Raw genomic sequence first — 23,757 nt, 5'->3', positions numbered from 1 at the left:
GCTTTACGACGAATTAGCGAGGAAACGCGTTTGCTCGTTACTCATCTGTCGTAACACATATTTTCTCGCTAATTCGTCGTAACTTAGCGAGGAATATATTTCGTCGTAAAGACAAAATAGAGCATTTCGTCGTAAAGCCACGTCAACATTCCACGTAAGGACCTCGCTATACTTCCTCGTAAATACCTCGAAACAAGTTCCTCGTAATCTACACGTAAATACCTTGAAAGAGTTTCCTCGCAAAATACACGTAACAACCACGAAAGACTTTCCTCGTAAAATACTCGTTTATCTTTCCTCGTAAATGTTTCCTCGTAAATTACTCGTTTATTATTCCTCGTTATTTCCTCGTAAGGTTTCCACGTAAAGAGGTCGTACATTAGCTACGAATTTACTTCATTTTTATTATTTTACAGAATTTTAAAATATAATTAAAAAATAACTAAAATTATTTAATTTAATAATAAATTAAAATTTAAAATAAAAATAAATCAATATGAAAATATTTTATATATAAATAAGTTTTGAATTTATAAAATACAACAACCGAAAAAAAAACTAAGGGTCGTTCATCGCCTGGTAGAATTCATCACTCCTCCTCGTAACATCCGCCTCGTTATGTACGTCGGATGACTCGCCTTGAATGGGATGTTGTTGTCGCATGTTCCTCAACATGGACTCCCATTCCGGATTTGTGGCCGCAATAACGTCCAAGAAGCCCTCGACTCCACCCATACGAGATTTTGTCGCGGTCAACTAGTTACGCAGCTGAGCGGACTCTCTACGCAGCTCAATGACTTCATCATCCCGTCGCTGACCATAAGACGATGTCGCTCTCGGAACATCGTTGACGGAACCAATACCCAACGTCCGTCCCTTTTTTTTAGGGACAACCTTATAAATAAAAAATAAATATTGTAAGTAAAAATTTAAAGTTAAATTAAATGAATAATAAAAAATTAATTTTTTTGAAAATTTACCTCCTCGTAAATCTTATCCACTTCAAGTGTGGATAAGGTGACGGGTAATCCGTCGGTAAACTACTGGGTCAGCTGAGTCTAACGGTCTTCAACCCGAGCAACTACGTCGTTGTAGATTTGCTCGGACTTGCCATCTACAAATACGCCCGCCTTGTTCTTGTGGGTTCTCTCGTAAAGTTCCATAAGAGACGGGAGATGTCCCGTCTCTTTGGCCTAAAAAACATTTAAGAAAGTTAGAATAAATTAATATATATATTAAAAAAATTATTTAATAAAATATTTAATTACCATTTCCAAACGGACACCGGCGTTGGGTTTTTGGCCCGTAGTGTGAAGCATCGGCCCGTTTCCGTGCTCATCGACTGTGTTACGGGAGTTAGAGCAAGCTTGGGCGATTCTAATGGAATCAGGAAGGCGCCAATAACGGATGAGGCCATCACACACATCCGTGGTGAGCTCAGCGGGTTTGCCACGCTCATACCCCTTCACGATCCAGTCACCCTTCCAGTTGGAGACCGTGTCCAACAAGCGAGCTTTCGCCTTCTCGTTAAACTTCTTCCTCACCCTCTCAATGATCCCCAATGCCCAATTATATTTTTGTTGTTGGAAAAAATAAATTAACAATTAGGTTTTTAGAAAGTATATATATAAATCATGAAAAAATTAAAGTATATATAATTAATTAATAGAAACTTACAACGCAGTTTGGATGTGGCATCGAAACCCAAACCCGAAACCCGAAACCCAAAACCCGAAACCCGAAACCCGAAACCCGAAACCCGAAACCCGAAACCCGAAACCCGAAACCCGAAACCTGAAACCCGAAACCCGAAACCCGAAACCCGAAACCCGAAACCTGAAACCCGAAACCCGAAACCCGAAACCTGAAACCCGAAACCCCAAACCCCATATTCCTTATTTTCTACTTCATATATTCCAAACCCCATCTTTATTTTTAGGTTTCGTCGTTATTTCCTCGTTGTCTTACGTGGGTTTTACGTGGGTTTTACGTGGGTTTTACGACGATTTCATCCTACGTGGTTTTTACGACGATTTCATCCTACGTGGTATTTACGACGATTTCATCCTACGTGGAATTAACGAGTCCCGCGTTCTTTATTTTTATATTTCGTCGTTATTTCCTCGTTGAAATACGAGGACTTTACGACGATTTGTGCTTACATGGAATTAACGAGTGTTATGTTTAAATCCCTAGAATCCAAAACCCGAAACCCGAAACCCGAAATCCCAAACCCCAAACCCCATATTCCTTATTTTCTACTTCATATATTCCAAACCCCATCTTTATTTCCATTCCAAACCACAATTCCCACATTTGCTTATTCATAAAACAAACTCCCACATTACCTTATTCATAAAACAAACCCCACATTATCTTATTCTTAAAACAAACTCTCTCATCTTATTCATACATCAATCGGATACATCGACATTCTCGTCATCACTAGAAACATCATCATTTTCATTAAACTCGTCTTCAACAGCTTCGTCTGTGGCATCATCGGAAAGATCTTCGTACTCGTGATTATGCGGATCAATGAGAAGGATGTCATCAATTTCTTGTTCAGGTTCCTCGACTTCATTTATCTGTTCTTCTTGCAATGGTGGTTCTTCTCCACTGATGATTCGTCCTCGAGGTGTAACTTTGATCACTGCTAACCAATTTATACCTGAATCTCTCATTCGAGGGTATGGAAGGAAGCTAACTTGGTCTGCTTGTGAAGCTAAGATGAAAGGCTCGAATTTGTTGTACCTTCGTCCACCGTTGACATCAACTACACCGAATTTGTTAGACCGAACACCTTTGTTGACGACGGGGTCGAACCATTCACATTTGAAGAGGACGCATTTCAGCTTCAGTATCCCTGGAAATTCGACTTCAATAATCTCCGTCAAGATCCCGTAGAAATCTGTTTCCCCTTTCACACATATTCCATAGTTACTGGTCGCCCGCTGTCTACCATAGTCATATGTATGAAAAGTATAGCCTCGTGTGAAATACATCTGTGATGTGGTGACCTTTACAAGTGGAGATTGAATTACTTCGTGTAACCACTTAGGATAATCTGCATCGTTGTCGTCATAATCAACCTGCAAAAATAAAGAGAATGTTAATGAAATACAGATCATGTATGAAAAAAAAGTTTGAGTTAATACCTGATTCTGCAACCACTTAATGAAGTGTTGATCTTTCCTTTTGTCTACGTCACTTGTGGATATACCAGGAAATGTTTCTTCGACTTGAGAAACAAATAGGCTGTAAAATCACATTTTATAGGAATGAATCTCTCGCAATTATACAATTAATTATACTTATATGTGTTTCGAAGTGTCAATATATGTTACCTTCCAAAATAACGCATCAATGGATCTTCGCAATTGAGTAGAATATAGGTGTGTGCACTATGAGTGTCTTGTTCACTCGACCACCAAACCTCTTTAGACATCCCACCGAGTCGTCCAATCTGGCTAAAGATGTCTGGAACACCAGCAACTGCATATGTTGGCGCAACACCACCATCATCATATCTTCTTGGAGCTCTTCTCCGGGTACGTACTTTTGACGCAAAGTAGTACGATGTGAAGTGAGAAACTTCTTCCGTCAAACTTACAACAATTATAGAACCTTCAACTTTGGCGAGGTTCTTTGCTTTTCCCTTCAAATATTTCATGGCTCGCTCATACTGATACATCCATCCGTAATGTATAGGTCCACGAAGCAATGCCTCATATGGGAGGTGGACAGCTAGATGCTCCATGACGTCAAAAAATCCGGGAGGAAATATCTTCTCCAAGTTGCACAATAAGATGGGAATGTTCTCCTGAAGCTGTTCCACAACTTCTTCTTTAAGAGTGTGTGTGCTCAGATCCCTGAAAAATGCTCCAATGCCTTTTATATTCAAAAAAAAATTAAACACATTGTTAGACATATATTATTTTGTAAATTATTGTGATATAATACACTACGTACCTGCAAGTGCTTCATGTACGTTTGTTGGAAGTAGCTCCGCAAATGCAAAGGGCAGTAGTCGTTGCATAAAGACATGACAATCATGACTCTTCATCCCGGAGAACTTTTGACCCTTTTCAACACATCTAGAGAGATTCGAAACATACCCATCGGGAAACTTCACTTCTGATGCCACCCAGTTGAACAACACCGACTTTTTTTCTGAAGATAATCTGAATATCGGAACGGGAACTTGTCCATTGCTTTTAATATGTAACTCGCTTCTTGAGCAAATATCCGGCAAGTCCAACCTCGATTTTATGTTGTCTTTTGTCTTCTCTGGGACATTCAATATTGTATTCATGATGTTCTCAAAGAAATTCTTCTCTATATGCATCACATCGAGGTTTTGGCGCAGAAGAAGATCCTTCCAATATGGCAACTCCCAAAATATACTCTTCTTGTGCCAGTTGTGATGAACACCGTAAGAATCTGGCATATTACGAGGGACATGCCAATTACCACCCCAACGAACTGTTTCGTTAGCTCCGTAGTAGTCGATTTGCGCTTCAATTTGTTCTCCAGTTAGATATGGAGGAGGAGTGTCTCTCACAACCCTTTTGTGCCTAAACAAATTCTTGTTTCTTCGGTAAGGATGGCCAATGGGAAGAAATCGACGGTGACAATCAAACCAACTTGTCTTCCTACCATTCTTCAGTTGAAACGCATCTGTCGTTCCATTACAATATGGACAAGCTAATCTCCCATGTGTAGTCCATCCAGACAACATCCCATAGGTAGGAAAATCACTTATGGTCCACAAAAGCATCGCTCGCATCGTAAAATTCGTCTTCGTTGAACAGTCATACGTCCTCACCCCTGTTGACCACAAATCCTTCAACTCTTTTATCAGTGGTTGTAGGAAAACATCCAGGGACTTTTTTGGATGGTTCGGACCAGGTATTAATATGGTCAAGAATAGTAACTCCCGTTGCATGCACATCTCCGGTGGCAGGTTGTATGGAGTAAGAAAGACTGGCCACAATGAATATTGTCTCCCTGACATTCCGAACGGACTAAATCCATCTGTGCATAATACGAGATACACATTCCGGATATTGCTAGCGAAATCTGGATGTACTTTGTTGAAATGTTTCCAGGCTCTTGCATCTGATGGATGAGTCATCTCACCATCCGTCTGAGTATGCTCGGCATGCCATCTCATCTTTCCAGCAGTCTGCTCTGATTGATACAATCTTTTCAATCTGTCTGTAATTGGTAGGTACCACATCCTTTGGTACGGTACCCTATTACGTCCCCGTCCTTGCGGCTTGAATCGTGGCTTCTTGCAGAATCGACATTCTTCTAGCTTCTCATCATCTCCCCAATAGATCATGCAGTTGTCGATGCAAACATCTATCATCTCCGAAGGCAACCCAAGACTATAAACCAGTTTCTGAATCTCATAATAAGAATCAGCAGACACATTGTCTTCTGGCAAATACTCTTTAAACAAGTCCGCCCATTCGTTCATGCAACTTTCAGGTAGATTGTGATCAGTTTTAATATTCATCATTCTAGCAGCTAACGACAATTTAGAGAGACCTTCTCTACAACCACTGTAAAGTGGTTGATTCGCCGCATCTAAGATTTCGTAAAACTTTTTTGCACCTATACAAGGTTCTTCATCTTCATCATGAGCTACGAATGCATCAGCTACCATATCATGAACCCTATCATAATCTACCATCTCCTCCTGACGGTAACTATGTTCATTATGCAAATGATGATCAACCGGTTCTTTTTCCTGAAAATTGCTATTACTACTACTAGTTTCGTTCTGATCATAATTAAAACCTTCTCCATGTTGAAACCAGATATAGTAATTTTGCGTGAAACCTCTATTTATTAAATGCTTCCAAACATTTTCACGGTTTGCCAGTTTCAAATTGTTGCATTTCCGACAAGGACAGAACATCTTACCACTTTCTTGGGCGAGCAGTGTTGAATCTGCTTGATGCATAAATGTCTCCAGACCCGCAAGGTATTCTTTCGTCACTCTCCCGTTAGCATCTCTATGCATATACATCCACTTCCGCAACTCGTAAATAGTCCCGGAGCCAGCCATTTTTTTTCTTTCACGTTTTTTGTTGTTGGTGTGTTTAAAATGATGTTCAAACATCCATATTTATAGGAAAATTCGAATCCGGTAGTTGTAATTTTCCTATGAATTTACGACGAAAATTAATTAGGTGGGCCAAAAAAACGTGTAACACCTATAAAGTTGGTGGATTCAAAAATTTCCTCGCTAAATACACGTAAACTATTTCCTCGTAAATAACACGCAAATTTTACGTCGTATTTACGAGGAAATAGTTTTTCCTCGTAAAATACTCGTAAAGTTACATCCACTTTACGACGAAACACTTTTGTCGTTACGTTACGAGGAAATAACGATGACTTTAGTTTTTCACGTAAATTCCTCGTAAACTCGACGTAAATTTACGAGGATTGTTTTTCCTCGTTAAATTTCGTCGTTAAGCATGTGTTTTCTTGTAGTGATAGTCTAAAAGGATAATATCACACATATATATATCTAGGTCTATATTAAGCAACATCATGGATAATATCATATATATATATATATATATATATATATCTAGGTCTATATTAAGCAACATGATGTTTAATAAGTTAAGAAAAAAATGTCACGTATAATTCAAATAGGATCCTAAATTAATATAGACTATTCATAACCAAAAATACCAAAACAAACGAATGCATGCATAAGTCAGAATGTCTAAGCAACATCATGTTTAATAAGTTCAGAAAAAAATGTCACGTATAATTCAAATAGGATCCTAAATTAATATAGACTATTCATAACCAAAAATACCAAAACAAACGAATGCATGCATAAGTCAGAATGTCACATTCACCTATGATATTTCCATTCTCAAATAATTTATTTTCTTCTTTTCTTACCTAAGATCAAATAATTTCTTTAAGTTACTGATTATTGCGTTTAAGCACACACCAATTAACCTAATGTGCCAACAATACCAGAATCGAATAATATGTCATTGTAGCATTTTAAGATCGAATCCACAATGAACTAATGATCTATAATACCAAGAATACACAAGCTTCATTAATCTAAGCAAACAAGAAGATCGATGATTCGTAACAAACTAATATCCTAGAAATATAAATAAGGTGATCTCAAATCCAATCAAGAAACAAGAGCAAGTATTCAATCAAATGCTAAGGATGGATCCTTGTGCAAATATAATTGATATAAGGTGATCAAAGTTCAATCTACGATGTTCAAACAAAACAATCAACAAGTCTATAGGTCTATATCTCCTTCAATATAGATTAATCCACTGCGTGGCAAAAACCCATATGCTAATCATGAATTAAACATCAACTGTCGTTGGCTAACGCAATCAAGCATGCATGAATCACAAGCCTATTAATCACTTAAACATCTCGGACATCAACTGTCATTGGCCAAATATGTGAAAGACAATACTACGTTCATTCAATCATTTTAACAAACACCTTTCGGGCGTAAAATAGCTTAAGGTCTAGATGATATTGATCAAGTGTAATCTAGCATTAAGAACACTTAGCAAGTATAGAACATTGTTAATCAAGCAATAAACATCCTAAATATCCACCTAATCACCCTAATCTATCTAACCCATGAATCACAAAGTCACTTAAACTGTTGCTAGGGTGTTTAAAAATATAGTTCTTCATCTAGGTTGTTCTTAAAGCTAAGTTTAGGATTAATCACCCTTTAAACTTAGATCTTAGGATTAATTGAGAACAAGTCATTGCTTGACTCAATACCTGAAAATAAACTAGTATGATCTAGCTGACTAGATACAAACGAGAGTTGATCTATTAAGTTAGAGAATATAAATCAAACCTGTCCGTAAAGCTTTCTGGAAGAAGCATCGATTGACGCATCGATTGTTCTGTCGATTGATATTTTGAAAGGTGTATCGATCAATATTCTTAACGAATCATCGATCGACACTTTCTTGCGATTAACACACGATAGTTGAAATCCGAGATCCAGATTAGATTATTAAATTGATTATATTTGAGTTTGAATTCAAGAACAATTAATATCAATAGACCCATAAAAACCCATATTAATTTATTAATTTACTTATCATACCTGATAATATACCTGAATCTAGCTATTCTCCCAACTGTTAACAACCTCAAAACAAACCAATCGAGCAATAATCTTACTCACCAATTCATTTACTGCTTTAAAACCTATAACCATTTAACCTAGCCTTATTTTAAAGACTATAATCTATTTTGTAATCCTAGAGTCTTTGTGGATTCAATCCCTAAGTACTACATCTGAACCTCTTATTTGAGAGAGTAATTCACTCCTTAAGGTAATTTGAGTGATATCAGTGTTTTACTTGAGGACAAGCAAAAGGGTAAGAGTCTGGGGGAGTTGATAGACCATGGATTTTACCCACTTTTAGCCATGGTTTTGATATCTTGCATATTTCCACTGTTTTATCCATTCACCCATGTGCATTTTGATCATATAGATTAGGATTTAGCCATGTTTAGGTTGCATTTTGCATACATGAGTCTTTATCAGGTATTGGAGTACCACATGGAGTTCTTGGAGACATTTGGGTGCATTTGGAGCTCAAAAGAGGTGATAAAGGTGATCATTGGACGAGCAGTGCATGGGAGCGACCTCACCGGAGCGACACTGTGAAGTCGCTGTGACACCCTTTTAGAGCGACTTGGCCAGAGTAACACCCCGATGTCGCTCGCGTCTCCATCGCTCGGAGGCACGAGAGCGACCTTACAGCGATGTTCCGGAGCGACACCATAAGGTCGCTCCAGCTGGGAGCGACGTGACCGGAGCGACACAGCGAGGTCGCTCGCGAAGAGCGACCCGGAGCGACGTCTCGCAGCGACCCCTCCAGGTCGCTCCCGAAACCTGGAGCAACTACTGGAGGTCGCTACGCGCCTTCTGTTTGCTCGAATTCATTTCTACTCAAGGGCCTTTTGGTCATTTCATTATGCACGTTTTTACTTTTGAAAACCTATGTTTTAAGTACCTTTAGCAGCCACCAGGCAGATTATCTTTTATTCTAAAGAAAAACCTTTGGAAAGTTCATCTCTTGAATCATCTTTGTTCATCTAGTTATTGCAATTCTGTGTTTCCAATTCGTTGTTGTATCCCTCTGTATGATTAATCTGAAATCCAAAATGGGTTTAAGAGGAATCATGAAGAGTAGTGAGTAATCACCATTTGAATTCATGGGTTATGAAGATTAAGGATGATTAGGTTAGAGCTAGGATGTTTTAGAGTAGATCATTCCAAAACCTTGCTAGTAGAGTAATCATAATGCATCTTCTGAGTTAGCTTCTCAAAAGTTGATCTTTAGGCATTTCCCACCCAAAAGGTGTTCGATGAAATGCCTGAAACAACTCTTCTAAGCTTTTAGCATATTTTGCCAAAGACATTTGTTGTTAGAAGTGCTAAGATAGCCTTAGACCTGTTAGTAATGATTGCTTCCATATTATTCAACCAAAGACATTTGTTGTTTGAAATGTGTTAGTAAATGAACATTCATCTAGACATAGAGTTTGTTTAGGATCGTGTCTAAGCTTAAGGTTGATAGTTTGATTGTTCGTCTGCCATCCTTAGTTCGAAACTTGATCACCCAAGGTCTAATTCCTATGCCCATGAGTTCTCATTTTCCTTAGTTAAGAAAGTCAACTCATCTACCGTTTTTATCATTCTGAAACTGCATTAGTATTAATCATTAGTTTAGAAAACCCTTTAAATCATCGGTTGCACTTAGATTAAGTAAGTACTTGCATTCTCAGTGCTTGAAATCCCTTAGAATTGGTTCGACAATCATTTATACTACAACATTTGTCTTAGGAGCCTTGAAAACTCCTAACATCAAATTGGCGCCGTTGCCAAATTCTGAGTAGATTTGAACATTGAGATTTAGTCATTTGTTTGAGACTAAGTCATTTTTATTTTCTTTTGTTACTGATTCTCCTTCTTCACTTCCCTTTAATTTACAGGTGTATGAACTTGAGGAGCAGGGGTCCATCAAACCTAGTTCCAAGAGCCGCAGACATCAGAGCTTTAGAGAGAGAGTGTGCTAGAAAGAGAAGAGAAGAAGAGCAACAGTCTCACTTGCAGAGATTGGATACTGATATGGGAGACATACCTCAAAATGATGCCAACAATGTTCCACAAAACCAACAGCGAGCAGCTCGACCCATTGGCACTTATGACCACCCCAACATTCATGGTCATAGATTGGGAATCCGAGCACCAGCTTTAGCAGGCAACAACTTTGAGATCAAATCAGGACTCCTCAACGTGATCGAGAACAACAAGTATCATGGCTTGGCTCTAGAGGACCCATTTGATCACTTGGACAGGTTCGACAGCTACTATGGGTTGTCAAAAACCAATGGTGTGTCTGAGGATGCCTTAAAGCTGAAGTTATTGCCTTTCTCTCTGGGGGATAAGGCACGACAGTGGGAGAAGTCTCTATCAAGCGACTCAATCACCACTTGGGATGACTGCAAGAAAGCTTTCTTGGAGAAGTTCTTCTCTACTTCAAGAACTGCTAAGCTAAGAAATGAGATCTCCAGCTTTCAACAGAAAGGCTTGGAAGGATTCAGTGAAGCCTGGGAGAGATTCAAAGGCTACCAAGCTCAATGCCCTCATCATGGATTCTCTAAGGAAAGCCTGCTGAGCACATTCTACAGAGGAGCTCTTCCTAAGTACAGAGCCAGATTGGATACAGCTAGAAATGGGTTCTTCTTGGGAAGAACAGAGGAGGATGCAGAGCAGTTGGTAGACAACATAGTCAAGAGTGATGCAGTCTACAGTGGAGACCACGACAGAGGCAGTAGAACAGATGACAAGCAGACGAGGAAGGAGTTAAAGGCTCTCCAGGATAAGATTGATATTCTCATTGCTGATAAGGCCACCCAGGAGCAGCTGCACTTTGTTGGTAACCCAAACAAAGAAGCCACACCTGTTGTCCAGGAAGTTGATGGTTTGGAAGGGCAAGAAGAGCTGTGCTTCATCAACAACAATGGTAGCTGGTACAAAAAAGAGCCAAAATTTCAGTACAACAACTACCAACAGAGATCTTACCCCAACAACCAACAGAGTGGTTATCAGCCTCGGAACAACCAGCAAGGCAACTATCATCCTCAACAAAACCCTCCTCATGGTTTCAACAACAAAGGACAACAACCTGCCCAACTACAACCTACTACTTCTACCTCTACTCCTCAAGTCAGCAGCACTGATGCCCTACTAAAACAAATCTTGGAGTCTCAGACAAGAAGTGAGAAGCATGTTGGCTATGAGTTGAAGAACCTTCACTCAAAGATTGATGGAAGCTACAATAAGCTCAACAACAAGTTCAGAACTTTGGAGAACCAGTTTGCTGCCATGAACACTCAACAAAATCGCCAACAAGGTTCTTTACCTGGAAAATCTGAGCAAAACCCCAAGGAGACCATGAAAGCTATCACCCTCAGGAGTGGTAAGGAGTCACCTCAGAAAGCTCTCACCAAGGATGCTGAGAAACAAGGTGAGGGGGTTGCCATCAACATAGATGATGAAGTGGTGATTGTTGATGAGAAAATCAATGATGAAATCTTGGAGAAGATTGTGGAAGCAAAAGGTAAAGGAAAGGTTGGGAAAGAGAAGAAAATAGTGAAAGATGGTGAAGTTGTTGCTCCAGCAAGTGAGAATTCTTTTGTTCATCCTCCCTATGAACCCAAACTACCATTTCCTGGTAGATTCAAGAGCCAGCTGCTAGAGAAGTACAAAGCTCTATTTGAGAAGCAAATGAGTGAAGTTCAAGTCACAATGTCCATCATTGATGCTTTCATGTTGATTCCTCAATATAGCAAGTTCCTGAAAGATGTTGTAGCTGCAAAGAAGGAGGAGATGGAGGGCATGATGATTCTCACTCATGAGTGCAGTGCCATCATCCAGAGGCTTGTTGTTCCAAAGAAGCTAGAAGATCCAGGATGCTTCACATTACCTTGTGCTCTTGGACCCATGGTATTTGATAGATGTCTCTGCGATTTGGGAGCTAGTGTCAGCTTGATGCCTTTATCTGTTGCTAAGAAGCTTGGTTTCACTCAGTACAAGAAGTGTAGACTGTCTCTGGTATTGGCTGATCGTTCAGTGAAGTACCCTGTGGGTATCTTGGAGGACTTCCCCGTTATGGTTGGAAAATATGAAATCCCTACCGACTTTGTGGTGCTTGAGATGGGTGAGGAAGCTGCAGATCCTTTAATCCTTGGAATGCCTTTCTTAGCTACATCAGGAGAAATTGTTAATGTGAAAGAGGGCAAGATTGATCTCTACTTGGGTAAAGGGCATGTTCTTCACTTTGACATCAAGGAGGTAATGAAGAAACCAACAGTTCAAGGGCAAGTTTTCTACATTGAAGAGATGGATGCCCTTGCTAATGAGCTCCTTAAAGAGTTGTCACTAGAAGACCCTCTACAGCATGCTTTGATGATAGAGAGGCCAGCTGAAGTGATTCAGAACCTGGAGAGTGCTGCCTATGGGATGATGTTGGATTCACACAGAGGATTTGGTAGTAAGGATCAGTATGAGGAGCTGCCTCAAATTGTCCATCAGGAAGCCTCGGTCATTCAACAAGGGGACACCCAGCAAGACGACTGGAGCGAGCTTAAGGCGCCTAAAGTGGAGCTTAAACCTCTCCCCAATGGTGTAAGGTATGCATTTCTTGGTCCTAATGGAACTTATCCAGTCATTGTGAGTAGTGAACTTACTGAAACTGAGCTATCTGAACTTTTGAAAACACTTAAAAGATTTAGAAAAGCAATAGGTTACTCACTTGATGACATCAAGGGAATATCACCCTCTTTGTGTATGCATAGGATACATCTTGAGGATGAATCAATGACTTCTATCGAGCATCAAAGAAGGTTAAATCCTAACCTGAAGGATGTTGTAAAGAAAGAGATTCTTAAACTCTTAAATGCTGGTGTTATCTACCCTATTTCAGATTCTAAATGGGTATCTCCTGAGCATGTTGTGCCAAAAAAGGGTGGTATAACTGTGATTAAAAATGACAAGGATGAATTGATACCAACAAAAACAGTCACTGGGCATAGGATGTGTATTGATTACCGAAAACTGAACTCTGCATCTAGAAAAGATCATTTTCCACTTCCATTTATTGATCAGATGTTTGAGAGACTTGCAAATCATCCATTATATTGTTTTCTTGATGGATATTCAGGATTCTTCCAAATCCCCATACATCCCGATGATCAGGAGAAAACAACATTCACATGTCCTTATGGTACCTTCGCATATCGAAGAATGCCATTTGGTCTATGTAATGCTCCAGCCACCTTTCAAAGGTGCATGATGTCGATCTTTTCTGATCTGATTGAGGATGTTGTGGAGGTGTTCATGGATGATTTCTCTGTCTATGGATCTTCGTTTTCTGCTTGTTTGTCAAATTTGTGCAGGGTCCTACAGAGATGTGAAGACACCAACCTTGTGCTGAACTGGGAGAAGTGTCACTTCATGGTCAAAGAAGGGATTGTGCTGGGGCACAAGATTTCAGAGAAGGGGATTGAGGTGGATAAGGCCAAAATCGATGTTATGGTTGGTTTGCCCCCACCAAAGACAGTGAAAGACATCCGAAGTTTTCTTGGTCATGCTGGGTTTTACAGGAGATTCATAAAGGACTTCTCCATGATCACTAGACCATTGACCAGGCTGCTGTGCAAAGAAGCCACCTTCAGCTTTGATGTGGAGTGTCTAGAAGCCTTCAAGAAGCTGAAAGGTGAACTCATCAGTGCTCCAATTGTCCAGCCACCTAATTGGGATCTCCCCTTTGAGATCATGTGTGATGCTAGTGATTATGCTGTGGGAGCTGTTTTGGGGCAGAAGAAAGATGGCAAGACCCATGTGATCTACTACGCGAGCCAAACCCTGAATGATGCTCAGATGAGATATGCCACAACAGAGAAGGAGATGCTAGCCATTGTCTTTGCCTTTGAGAAGTTCAGAAGCTACTTGGTGGGATCTAAAGTCATTGTCTACACAGATCATGCTGCGTTGAGACACCTTTTGGCGAAGAAGGATGCAAAGCCCAGGCTCTTGAGATGGATTCTTTTGCTGCAAGAGTTTGATTTAGAGATCAAGGACAAGCCAGGAGTTGAGAATGGTGTAGCTGATCACTTGTCCAGGCTGAGAGTGGAGTGTGGCATTCCAATTGATGAAGGACTCCCTGAGGAACAGATCATGGCTATTGGAGCAGTGATAGCAGTTTGTGAGACTGGAAGGAAGCTTGAAGAAGTCAAGGCAACAGAAGAGAAAGAACCTTGGTATGCTGATTTGGTGAATTACCTAGCCACAGGAAAAGAGCCTTTGAATCTTGTGGGTTATGCCAAGAAGAAGTTCTACAAGGATGTGAAGAGATACTACTGGGATGAGCCCTACCTCTACATTCTCTGCAAAGATCAACTTTATAGGAGAGTGGTTGCTAATGAGGAGATTGATGGGATCCTTACACAGTGTCATGGATCATCTTATGGAGGCCACTTTGCTACCTTCAAGACTGTTGCTAAGGTGTTACAAGCTGGATTCTGGTGGCCACACATGTTCAAGGACACACAAGACTTTGTTTCAAGGTGTGATTCATGCCAAAGGAGGGGAAACATCACCAAGAGGAATGAGATGCCTCAGAATCCAATCCTTGAAGTTGAAGTGTTTGATGTGTGGGGTATTGACTTCATGGGGCCATTTCCATCATCACATGGCAACAAGTACATCCTGGTAGCTGTTGATTATGTCTCAAAATGGGTGGAAGCTATTGCAAGTCCCACCAATGATGCAAGAGTGGTAATCAAGATGTTCAAGAGCACCATCTTTCCAAGGTTCGGAGTTCCAAGAGTTGTAATCAGTGATGGAGGGTCTCATTTCATCAACAAACTGCTTGAGGGACTTCTCAGGAAGAACGGTGTTAAGCACAAGGTTGCAACTCCTTACCATCCTCAAACAAGTGGTCAAGTTGAGATTTCTAATAGAGAGATCAAGTTCATTCTGGAGAAGATTGTGGGGATTACAAGGAAGGATTGGTCAGTTAAGCTTGATGATGCGCTTTGGGCTTATAGGACAGCTTACAAGACACCTCTGGGGACCACACCTTTCAACTTAGTGTACAGGAAATCTTGCCATCTACCAGTGGAGCTTGAGTACAAGGCACTTTGGGCAGTAAAGTTGCTGAACTTTGACATCAAGAGTGCCAAGGAGAAAAGGCTTTTTCAGCTACATGAGCTTGATGAGATAAGAATGAATGCCTTTGAAACCTCAAGGATCTACAAGGAGAAGACTAAAGCTTTCGATGACAAGAATATCCTAAAGAGAGAGTTTAAAGAAGGATATCAAGTTCTTCTCTACGACTCAAGGCTGAAGTTGTTTCCAGGAAAGCTTAAGTTAAGGTGGTCTGGCCCTTTCAAGGTCAAAGAGGTTAAGTCATATGGAGCAATAGTTTTGTGGAAACTGATGGAAGAGACTTCACAGTCAATGGGCAAAGGGTTAAGCCCTACATGGCAGATGCACCTGAGGAAGATGGAGTTTCAACTCCACTGTCTGATCCTACCCCAGCCTAATCCAAAAGGAGGCAAAGTCAAGCTAGAGACTTAAAACAAGCTCACTTGGGAGGAAGTCCCATGCGTATCCTTGTACATATTGCATTGGTATTTTCATTTTCATCATATTTCATACAAAAAAAAGGGAAAAGTGTTGAAGTAGTGTTCAGGTGGTTCATCGATCCGGTCAATGCAAAGAATCGAGCGTGGGAGCGAGGTTCCGCAGCGACGCCACGAGGTCACTCCAGCTGGAGCGACGTGATCAGAGCGATTGGTCCAAGTCGCTCGTATTTTCTGTGACTGGGAGCGACGTGATCAGAGCGACTCAGCTAAGTCGCTCGCATTTCTGTCTCCGGGGCTCGAGAATCGCTCTCGGAGCGACGTCTCGCAGAGACCACGTGAGGTCGCTCGCGTTTTCTTTCGATCAGAGCGACTTCTTGCAGCGACCACGTGAGGTCGCTCGCATTTTCTATTGATCAGAGCGACGTCTCGCAGCGACCACGTGAGGTCGCTCGCGTTTTCTGTTGATCACGACGCGAGAAAACGACCCGGAGCGACCTATCAGAGCACTCACTCCAGGTCGCTCCCGAGCCGGTCCAGGTAAGTACCTCTTCGATTTTGTCCGGTTTAATTCGAGTTAACCAGCCCTAAACCTAACCGGACGACCCTAGACCTACCCATACCCACGACCTTCATCTATTTCACTCTCCCTTCCTCACAAACACTCATACTCTCTCAAACAAACCCACACCAAAAATCTTCTAACTTTCTCAACTCTCACCCAAATCTCCTAGTTCTTGTTTCTAAATCCAAGCTTTCCCCCCAACAGTCTATTCCTCACCACCCATTCCCCATTTCCTTTCATCCAAAGCAAGGTATTGTGTTTTTAAATTCAAATTCGTAGGTCCATGAACCCTAGAATTTGAAAATCGAAATTTCGTCATTTTCTTGCTTGATTGTGGTAAAATAGACTAGGAAAAGCTTATATATCAAGTTGGGTTGTTGAATTGATGGTGTAATTGAGCTTAATTTGAACTTTGGCAAAATTAGGGTTCATGGATTTGGGGCTTTTCGAAATTGATCCTAATTGAGTGTGTTAGTGGGTGAGTTAGTATGTTAAGGTGTTGAAAGGTTTGATTAGAGAACCCTCTCAATATAGAATTACTTTGATTATTGAATTTTACTTGTCTTGTAATTTTCACATGATGAAAAGATCGAGAATTGTGATTCTTTACGTTGCTTCTTGAAGTTTACATTTGCAAAGTCAATCGACTTACCCCTTTCCAAGTTTTGTATTTCTCAGGTACAATGGTTAGGAAAACTAAGGGAAAGTCGGATGCTGAGAGGCAAGAACCTGAAAGTAAAGAGTCTTCATTGAGAGGAAAGGCTTTAGCCTCGGAACGAGCTGGTTCTAGGACACAAAAGACTTCTCGACAGCAAACCGTGGCTGCAAAGAAGGCAAAAGAGCAAGAGAAGAGGGCATGAAAGAGTATAGCAGTTGCCGCAGATGAGGAGAGTGGCGATGAAAGTGCAGATGAGCAGGCTCCTACAAAGAGGGCCAAGATGTCCAAGGGGAAGGAGGTTGCTGATGATAGAGATAGGGCGAAAACTCCATCTGAGGAAGAGGTGTATCATCATTTGCTGAATGGGGTAACTTGGACTCCAACCAGATTCGCTGACCTTGATTTGCTGAAGGAGGTGGGTCTCGATTCTGATATTGAGGCAATGCTGGGGAACCTGAAGATGCCCCAACTCCTCACCATGGCCTGCCCTGCCTACCGGGATGTCTCCTGTAAGTTCTTGTCTTCCCTTGAGGTCACTTACCATGACGCTCCGCACGTGAGGCAAGGATGGGGCAAAATAAAGTTCAAGGTCAATGGGAGAGAGTACAACATGAACTTCAAAGACATTGGAAGAGTCATGGGTTTCCAAGACTTGGCAGACTACTCCCTTCCCAAGTGTGAAAACCTCCCCGCTAAGCTTTGGAAGTTAATCACTGGAAACAAGCACTCTACCGGGGCTGACAAGAACTCACATATCCGGCACCCGTCTGTATGCTACCTCTATAGGATGCTCGTCCATGCATTCTACCCACGGAAGCAAGCTGGTAATGTCACCGAGGAAGACATGCGACTGCTCTGCCCGGCTATCCGCCCCTACAACCTTATTTGAACTGAACGAACTTAATGCATCTTGCTCATGGTCCCTTGTGTACTGAATCATGGATATACACACTTGAGTTGTCACATCCTTTATGCCAATTTTTTTGACAACCTCTAGTGGTAGACCTCTCCCCAAAATCCCTTCCTCTGTTTAAGCCTTCATTGATTGATGAGTGAGGCCTTTTTCGGAAAGTCTTACATGCACATAATGTTGAGAGTATCGGGAACGACAATGCTTGATCTTCATTCTTGCTAGATTAGGCACATTATTGTCTAGCCATAGGATGAGGGTGAGTGTTGTAAAGTTTGATTTGGGAGTCTGAGAAAGTTGAAGGAAAAGAGTGAACTCTTGTGTTTAATTGACTAGTCTTTAAGGGATAAGTAGAGAAACTTCTAGCTCAATTTGTGAAAAGTCTTGCCCCCCCCCAAAAAAAAAAAAAAGGGGCTAGCAAAGTTGTTTAGAGCTAAGATTTGTTTAGAAGTTGAGAAAATCCTTTATAGATTTCAAAGAAAAATAGTTTTATATGCAAAGTGTTCTTGAGATCTTTTGGTGAGAGATGGGAGTTGGGTTTGACATTGGGAAGTGATTGTGTAACTTGTATGTTTGGGAACAAGGTAGAACAATGGAGATTGAGCATTGTATGCATGAGTTGGTCCCTTTCTTAGATATATTATGTGCAATGTCAAGGCTACTTGTTTCGAGAGTAAACCACCTTAAAGATCATATATCTTGAACCTCTTGACTCACTTGAGTAAAAAGCCTTCCCTTACCCAACCAAATGATTTGGACCAATTCACCATTTGCAAGAATTCACCTGATGTTTTATGCTTAATGAATGTGAGAGTTGGTTGATTTGAATGTTTGGATGCTTGATGATGAGTGTAAGGGCAAAAGGAGTTGAGATAGGCCTAGAGAAGCTAGAGTGTAATAACAGAGTGTGCTCACGTTGGATTAGATGTTGAATTGAGTGCTAGTAGTGTTTCATTTTGCTATGAGCTCCCACCTTCAACCCTCTCTCCCTATGAGTTCTAGAAAGTTCACTTGTGGACAAGTAAAAGAAATAGTTTGGGGGAGTTGATATCTTGCATATTTCCACTGTTTTATCCATTCACCCATGTGCATTTTGATCATATAGACTAGGATTTAGCCATGTTTAGGTTGCATTTTGCATACATGAGTCTTTATCAAGTATTGGAGTACCACATGGAGTTCTTGGAGACATTTGGGTGCATTTGGAGCTCAAAAGAGGTGATAAAGGTGATCATTAGACGAGCTCGCGAAGAGCGACCCGGAGCGACGTCTCGCAGCGACCCCTCCAGGTCGCTCCCGAAGCCTGGACCTCTCGGAGCGACTACTGGAGGTCGCTGCGCGCCTTCTGTTTGCTCGAATTCATTTCTACTCAAGGGCCTTTTGGTCATTTTATTATGCACGTTTTTACTTTTGAAAACCTATGTTTTAAGTACCTTTAGCAGCCACCAGGCAGACTATCTTTTATTCTAAAGAAAAACCTTTGGAAAGTTCATCTCTTGAATCATCTTTGTTCATCTAGTTATTGCAATTCTGTGTTTCCAATTCGTTGTTGTATCCCTCTGTATGATTAATCTGAAATCCAAAATGGGTTTAAGAGGAATCATGAAGAGTAGTGAGTAATCACCATTTGAATTCATGGGTTAGGAATATTAAGGGTGATTAGGTTAGAGCTATGATGTTTTAGAGTAGATCATTCCAAAACCTTGCTAGTAGAGTAATCATAATGCATCTTCTGAGTTAGCTTCTCAAAAGTTGATCTTTAGGCATTTCCCACCCAAAAAGTGTTCGATGAAATGCCTGAAACAACTCTTCTAAGCTTTTAGCATATTTTGCCAAAGACATTTGTTGTTAGAAGTGCTAAGATAGTCTTAGACCTGTTAGTAATGATTGCTTCCATATTATTCAACCAAATACAATTGTTGTTTGAAATGTGTTAGTAAATGAACATTCATCTAGACATAGAGTTTGTTTAGGATCGTGTCTAAGCTTAAGGTTGATAGTTTGATTGTTCGTCTGCCATCCTTAGTTCGAAACTTGATCACCCAAGGTCTAATTCCTATACCCATGAGTTCTCATTTTTCTTAGTTAAAAAAGTCAACTCATCTACCGTTTTTATTATTCTGAAACTACATTAGTATTAATCATTAGTTTAGAAAACCCTTTAAATCATCGGTTGCACTTAGATTAAGTAAGTACTTGCATTCTCAGTGCTTGAAATCCCTTAGAATTGGTTCGACAATCATTTATACTACAACATTTGTCTTAGGAGCCTTGAAAACTCCTAACATCAGGTTTATAAGTGTTTTAATATATATTTACTACGATACAGAGTCTATTTAGAGTATTTACAGGTTCATGGACGATTTGGAGGAATGTGGTGATTTTGGTGTCTTTTGGAGTCATTTGAGTGCAGAGCTGCATAGACGCGTCAGATGTTTAGCTATGAATGAAGATCTTCCCACCGTTAGATTGGGGATAAAGCTTTCAGTTAGCTTTTAAATTCCACTGGTTTGAGCTCAATCAGCATCCTATAGCAGAAGTTATGCCCGTTATACTGAAGAGTGGTCAGTCTGCCTCGTGAGAGGAGGCTGTCGAGGAGATGAAGGACTTTCGATCGAAGGTGCACCCTTGCCATCGATCGACGGTGATGCCAGAATCGGTGATGCCAGAATATGGACTGAACATGTTTTATGACCGACTGAAGCCCAAAAGCAACCAAAAATTATCAGAATACCCTTGGACGACCTAAACCCCTATTTATGTGTTTTCTAAGCCATTGTTGACGGCTATACTTTCTTTTATTCTTGTTCTAGGTTAGGAGAGAAAGGAGGAACTCCTTCAGAGTCCTCCTGGAACTCCTTTGGTTTTTATATCTATTCTATTGCAGTTTTATTATCTATTCATCTATGATTTTTGTGACAAACTTCATGTTTGAATAGATCCACCTGTTAGGTTTAGGGTTCAAATAGGTTATGAGAGATTAGCCCCAAATATAGAATTGCTAGGTTGTGATATTCATCAATAGGATGTTCTTACTGCTTGAGTTCTAGAGTCGCGAACTAAAACCCTGATCTTAGAATCATTAGGCACAAGTGATAGCTTGGTCTTTACTTTGAATAGATCCTCATTTATCTAGGATTACTAGAAACAAGTGATAACTGATCTAGGAACCCTAGTAAGTAATATATCAACCCGCGTGCAAAGCTTGCTAGAAGCGTGTCGATCGATATTCCAATAGAATAATCGATCGACGTTGTGAAAGGTGTATCGATCGACATTCCTCTAGAATCATCGATCGACACTTTCTAATTGATGGACAAACGATTGTTGAGATCATTAGATCTAGTCAATAGACGAATCTAAAAAGCGAACACTAATCGATTTGTTCTTATAAGTGTTCAGCTCTTTAATATCTTGCATACAACAATTAGTCTCTATATCATTATAATCCTGATTACCTGAATAGAAACCCTAGATCTAACAACCATCCTTCCACCAAACAACTCAATCAATCAACTACCTTGCTCACCACTACTATTTACATTTAAACTATTAGCCTAGCTTAATCATATAACTATTAGATCTTTTGTATGTCATAGCTCCATGTGAATTCGATCCCTAAATACTACAACTCGACCTCTTATTTGAGAGAGTATAAATTACTCCTTAAGGGTAATTTGAGTGATATCATCAAACCGTGCGGTTTACAGCACATTATCGGGATTTTGGTGATGAGTTACGAACGGGGGATCCCCCTTGACGTTGATCATCTCGAAGCCCTGTTGATGCCCAAGGGAAGTTCGGACACAGTACAACTGAGTCCTCAGCCGAACAGGGCGATTATAGTGGGATTCTTATCGAACTACCGCGTTTGGACGCAGTTTCTCTTCTTTGTCCGAATCGACAATGGATCTGTAGAAGAGTTGCATCTCTATTTTTAGGACCAGATTGGGTCGGAAAGGTACTTTCGATTAGTTACACACTAGTTTTTGTTTCGACGATATTCAATCTTACATATCTGTTTCTCATTTTGCAGTGACCAATCCTCTTCCTCCAGCTCCGGATGGCTTAACTACCATTATAGGTTTACTCCGCAGTGGTAAATTCTATTGGGCTTCGTTTACTACGAAACGGTTCGTCATGCTGTCGCTCTTCACCGTTTTCGATTTCAGCTTTAGTATTAAAATAATTATAACACTAATATTGGATAATTTAGTCCTTCCATTTAGAGACAAGTGTATTTTCCCAAAAAAATAAAAGATGGTGTAGATTTCAAAATAAAATCTAATGGAAACGATTTCCCTAAAACCATTTTTTTTAGTTTAGATTTTGAAATTGGAACTAAATTACCGGTTTTGGCGAATTTGAATAGTTTTAATCAATTTTTCAAAATATAATTCAAATCTCATTTTTAATACAGCTCAGAATCGGACAAAACCGTAAGTGTTTTGATCATCCGGTCCAGTTTCCCAAAACATTGAATTGGCCTGAGCTGTATGCTTTTGTTAAACTGTTTGCTATATAAGCAATATGTTGTAGGAGCTGTATGCTATTGCTAAACTGTTTAATAGGATGATTGGTAAACCAGTATAAGTTTAAAATTATTATAAAAATTAGTATATAGTGTATAATATATAATATACTAGCATATAAAATTAAAAAGATATATAATTAATTTACATTATTTAATAATTTTAAAATTATGTTTATATCGAAAAATATTAGTTTAAAATAAATTAATTAAAATATCTATTTCTAAAAATATTCTTTCAAATTTAAAATAAATTATATTATATTTTAAATGTAAAATACTATTTTTTAAAAAAATATTTTTATTGGAGATTAATTTTAGAAATCAAAATTTTATTTTTTGGATATAAAAATAATTTTATGATATTATAGAATAAAAAATGAATTAATTATATATTTTCTTTAGTTTTATATATTATAAATGTAAATGCTCTTTTAAAAGCTTCGTATGAGAGCATTGAACTAGAACATAATGGTAATACTAATGCTATACCAATCAAGGCCTAACTAGATCTTGACCCGTACAACCGTGCATGTGATTATTTTATTTTTACACATTACATGATTAATTGTAATATTTACCATATTATTAATTGTTTACAATAACATTTTAAAACACAACAATTTTATAGTACGCATTGCAATAATTTAATTTATTTGTTTTAAAATTTTCATATTTTAAATCATGTGATACACAATTCTAAATTGAAAAATTTTACTCGTGAAAGATCAAAAAAATTAGGAAAAATGATTGTTGACTACATGAAGTATTTGCTATCACATGGCTAACCATGCAAACTAAACTAATGTATATCTAGCCACACAAAGTATATGTTATGCATGACAACATCTCTCAACTTTATGATGTTATGTAGTTAACAGCAGTAGTTTAATTTTATTCATCCAAAAAATGATGTGGATGTTAGAGATCGTTTAAATATTTTATTTCAACAATTAAATATGACCGATCCGACTATAACTAAAATTAGATTTTGACCCACATTTTAAAAGCGTAAGAATATTTTTAACAAAATATAATTTACAAAATCAATATGTTTTAACATTTTTTTATAAGTAGCGTTTTAACATTTTTATTTTAGTGTATTTTAAAACTATATAATTGTATTAATTTTTATTTTTTTAACATGAAAGTTATATGAGATATTATTGAATTTTTTTAATTTTTTTTATCTTTTTGTTATGAACTTTTAATAAAAAATATGTTATTCGTTTGATTAATTGTGTAATATATACTTCTTTGATTTAATTTATTTGCTGTCAATTTAACACTTTATTTGTTTAAAACTTATGTGATGTCAACTTAAACCAAACATAATCTTGCGTGTATAATTATAAATTATATACTTTTAAGAATAAAAATAATAAAAGAAT

The 23,757-nt window shown here is 39.1% G+C and overlaps 1 non-coding gene across 1 annotated transcript; it reads right to left on the bottom strand.

The window, feature by feature from the left end:
• Positions 1 to 10,603: 10,603 nt before the first annotated feature.
• On the bottom strand, positions 10,604 to 10,710 carry LOC125589341. Its single transcript, XR_007325529.1, has one exon. It is a non-coding gene; the product is annotated as a small nucleolar RNA R71 (small nucleolar RNA).
• Positions 10,711 to 23,757: the final 13,047 nt, after the last annotated feature.

This window comes from Brassica napus, chromosome C6 (assembly GCF_020379485.1).
Source record: "Brassica napus cultivar Da-Ae chromosome C6, Da-Ae, whole genome shotgun sequence".
NCBI lineage: Eukaryota > Viridiplantae > Streptophyta > Magnoliopsida > Brassicales > Brassicaceae > Brassica > Brassica napus.
The sequence above is the reverse complement of the archived record's forward strand: the minus strand, read 5'-3'. Positions and strand labels throughout refer to the sequence as shown.